This window comes from Entelurus aequoreus, linkage group LG13 (assembly GCF_033978785.1).
Source record: "Entelurus aequoreus isolate RoL-2023_Sb linkage group LG13, RoL_Eaeq_v1.1, whole genome shotgun sequence".
Classification (NCBI taxonomy): domain Eukaryota; kingdom Metazoa; phylum Chordata; class Actinopteri; order Syngnathiformes; family Syngnathidae; genus Entelurus; species Entelurus aequoreus.
Window position 1 is genome coordinate 640,486 of NC_084743.1, and position 5,000 is coordinate 645,485.

The following is a 5,000-nucleotide window of genomic DNA, read 5'->3' on the forward strand; positions in this document are numbered from 1 at the left end:
TAACCCTAACCCTAACCCTAACCCTAACCCTAACCCTAACCCTAACCCTAACCCTAACCCTAACCCTAACCCTAACCCTAACCCTAACCCTAACCCTAACCCTAACCCTAACCCTAACCCTAACCCTAACCCTAACCCTAACCCTAACCCTAACCCTAACCCTAACCCTAACCCTAACCCTAACCCTAACCCTAACCCTAACCCTAACCCTAACCCTAACCCTAACCCTAACCCTAACCCTAACCCTAACCCTAACCCTAACCCTAACCCTAACCCTAACCCTAACCCTAACCCTAACCCTAACCCTAACCCTAACCCTAACCCTAACCCTAACCCTAACCCTAACCCTAACCCTAACCCTAACCCTAACCCTAACCCTAACCCTAACCCTAACCCTAACCCTAACCCTAACCTAACCCTAACCCTAACCCTAACCCTAACCCTAACCCTAACCCTAACCCTAACCCTAACCCTAACCCTAACCCTAACCCTAACCCTAACCCTAACCCTAACCCTAACCCTAACCCTAACCCTAACCCTAACCCTAACCCTAACCCTAACCCTAACCCTAACCCTAACCCTAACCCTAACCCTAACCCTAACCCTAACCCTAACCCTAACCCTAACCCTAACCCTAACCCTAACCCTAACCCTAACCCTAACCCTAACCCTAACCCTAACCCTAACCCTAACCCGTAACCCTAACCCTAACCCTAACCCTAACCCTAACCCTAACCCTAACCCTAACCCTAACCCTAACCCTAACCCTAACCCTAACCCTAACCCTAACCCTAACCCTAACCCTAACCCTAACCCTAACCCTAACCCTAACCCTAACCCTAACCCTAACCCTAACCCTAACCCTAACCCTAACCCTAACCCTAACCCTAACCCTAACCCTAACCCTAACCCTAACCCTAACCCTAACCCTAACCCTAACCCTAACCCTAACCCTAACCCTAACCCTAACCCTAACCCTAACCCTAACCCTAACCCTAACCCTAACCCTAACCCTAACCCTAACCCTAACCCTAACCCTAACCCTAACCCTAACCCTAACCCTAACCCTAACCCTAACCCTAACCCTAACCCTAACCCTAACCCTAACCCTAACCCTAACCCTAACCCTAACCCTAACCCTAACCCTAACCCTAACCCTAACCCTAACCCTAACCCTAACCCTAACCCTAACCCTAACCCTAACCCTAACCCTAACCCTAACCCTAACCCTAACCCTAACCCTAACCCTAACCCTAACCCTAACCCTAACCCTAACCCTAACCCTAACCCTAACCCTAACCCTAACCCTAACCCTAACCCTAACCCTAACCCTAACCCTAACCCTAACCCTAACCCTAACCCTAACCCTAACCCTAACCCTAACCCTAACCCTAACCCTAACCCTAACCCTAACCCTAACCCTAACCCTAACCCTAACCCTAACCCTAACCCTAACCCTAACCCTAACCCTAACCCTAACCCTAACCCTAACCCTAACCCTAACCCTAACCCTAACCCTAACCCTAACCCTAACCCTAACCCTAACCCTAACCCTAACCCTAACCCTAACCCTAACCCTAACCCTAACCCTAACCCTAACCCTAACCCTAACCCTAACCCTAACCCTAACCCTAACCCTAACCCTAACCCTAACCCTAACCCTAACCCTAACCCTAACCCTAACCCTAACCCTAACCCTAACCCTAACCCTAACCCTAACCCTAACCCTAACCCTAACCCTAACCCTAACCCTAACCCTAACCCTAACCCTAACCCTAACCCTAACCCTAACCCTAACCCTAACCCTAACCCTAACCCTAACCCTAACCCTAACCCTAACCCTAACCCTAACCCTAACCCTAACCCTAACCCTAACCCTAACCCTAACCCTAACCCTAACCCTAACCCTAACCCTAACCCTAACCCTAACCCTAACCCTAACCCTAACCCTAACCCTAACCCTAACCCTAACCCTAACCCTAACCCTAACCCTAACCCTAACCCTAACCCTAACCCTAACCCTAACCCTAACCCTAACCCTAACCCTAACCCTAACCCTAACCCTAACCCTAACCCTAACCCTAACCCTAACCCTAACCCTAACCCTAACCCTAACCCTAACCCTAACCCTAACCCTAACCCTAACCCTAACCCTAACCCTAACCCTAACCCTAACCCTAACCCTAACCCTAACCCTAACCCTAACCCTAACCCTAACCCTAACCCTAACCCTAACCCTAACCCTAACCCTAACCCTAACCCTAACCCTAACCCTAACCCTAACCCTAACCCTAACCCTAACCCTAACCCTAACCCTAACCCTAACCCTAACCCTAACCCTAACCCTAACCCTAACCCTAACCCTAACCCTAACCCTAACCCTAACCCTAACCCTAACCCTAACCCTAACCCTAACCCTAACCCTAACCCTAACCCTAACCCTAACCCTAACCCTAACCCTAACCCTAACCCTAACCCTAACCCTAACCCTAACCCTAACCCTAACCCTAACCCTAACCCTAACCCTAACCCTAACCCTAACCCTAACCCTAACCCTAACCCTAACCCTAACCCTAACCCTAACCCTAACCCTAACCCTAACCCTAACCCTAACCCTAACCCTAACCCTAACCCTAACCCTAACCCTAACCCTAACCCTAACCCTAACCCTAACCCTAACCCTAACCCTAACCCTAACCCTAACCCTAACCCTAACCCTAACCCTAACCCTAACCCTAACCCTAACCCTAACCCTAACCCTAACCCTAACCCTAACCCTAACCCTAACCCTAACCCTAACCCTAACCCTAACCCTAACCCTAACCCTAACCCTAACCCTAACCCTAACCCTAACCCTAACCCTAACCCTAACCCTAACCCTAACCCTAACCCTAACCCTAACCCTAACCCTAACCCTAACCCTAACCCTAACCCTAACCCTAACCCTAACCCTAACCCTAACCCTAACCCTAACCCTAACCCTAACCCTAACCCTAACCCTAACCCTAACCCTAACCCTAACCCTAACCCTAACCCTAACCCTAACCCTAACCCTAACCCTAACCCTAACCCTAACCCTAACCCTAACCCTAACCCTAACCCTAACCCTAACCCTAACCCTAACCCTAACCCTAACCCTAACCCTAACCCTAACCCTAACCCTAACCCTAACCCTAACCCTAACCCTAACCCTAACCCTAACCCTAACCCTAACCCTAACCCTAACCCTAACCCTAACCCTAACCCTAACCCTAACCCTAACCCTAACCCTAACCCTAACCCTAACCCTAACCCTAACCCTAACCCTAACCCTAACCCTAACCCTAACCCTAACCCTAACCCTAACCCTAACCCTAACCCTAACCCTAACCCTAACCCTAACCCTAACCCTAACCCTAACCCTAACCCTAACCCTAACCCTAACCCTAACCCTAACCCTAACCCTAACCCTAACCCTAACCCTAACCCTAACCCTAACCCTAACCCTAACCCTAACCCTAACCCTAACCCTAACCCTAACCCTAACCCTAACCCTAACCCTAACCCTAACCCTAACCCTAACCCTAACCCTAACCCTAACCCTAACCCTAACCCTAACCCTAACCCTAACCCTAACCCTAACCCTAACCCTAACCCTAACCCTAACCCTAACCCTAACCCTAACCCTAACCCTAACCCTAACCCTAACCCTAACCCTAACCCTAACCCTAACCCTAACCCTAACCCTAACCCTAACCCTAACCCTAACCCTAACCCTAACCCTAACCCTAACCCTAACCCTAACCCTAACCCTAACCCTAACCCTAACCCTAACCCTAACCCTAACCCTAACCCTAACCCTAACCCTAACCCTAACCCTAACCCTAACCCTAACCCTAACCCTAACCCTAACCCTAACCCTAACCCTAACCCTAACCCTAACCCTAACCCTAACCCTAACCCTAACCCTAACCCTAACCCTAACCCTAACCCTAACCCTAACCCTAACCCTAACCCTAACCCTAACCCTAACCCTAACCCTAACCCTAACCCTAACCCTAACCCTAACCCTAACCCTAACCCTAACCCTAACCCTAACCCTAACCCTAACCCTAACCCTAACCCTAACCCTAACCCTAACCCTAACCCTAACCCTAACCCTAACCCTAACCCTAACCCTAACCCTAACCCTAACCCTAACCCTAACCCTAACCCTAACCCTAACCCTAACCCTAACCCTAACCCTAACCCTAACCCTAACCCTAACCCTAACCCTAACCCTAACCCTAACCCTAACCCTAACCCTAACCCTAACCCTAACCCTAACCCTAACCCTAACCCTAACCCTAACCCTAACCCTAACCCTAACCCTAACCCTAACCCTAACCCTAACCCTAACCCTAACCCTAACCCTAACCCTAACCCTAACCCTAACCCTAACCCTAACCCTAACCCTAACCCTAACCCTAACCCTAACCCTAACCCTAACCCTAACCCTAACCCTAACCCTAACCCTAACCCTAACCCTAACCCTAACCCTAACCCTAACCCTAACCCTAACCCTAACCCTAACCCTAACCCTAACCCTAACCCTAACCCTAACCCTAACCCTAACCCTAACCCTAACCCTAACCCTAACCCTAACCCTAACCCTAACCCTAACCCTAACCCTAACCCTAACCCTAACCCTAACCCTAACCCTAACCCTAACCCTAACCCTAACCCTAACCCTAACCCTAACCCTAACCCTAACCCTAACCCTAACCCTAACCCTAACCCTAACCCTAACCCTAACCCTAACCCTAACCCTAACCCTAACCCTAACCCTAACCCTAACCCTAACCCTAACCCTAACCCTAACCCTAACCCTAACCCTAACCCTAACCCTAACCCTAACCCTAACCCTAACCCTAACCCTAACCCTAACCCTAACCCTAACCCTAACCCTAACCCTAACCCTAACCCTAACCCTAACCCTAACCCTAACCCTAACCCTAACCCTAACCCTAACCCTAACCCTA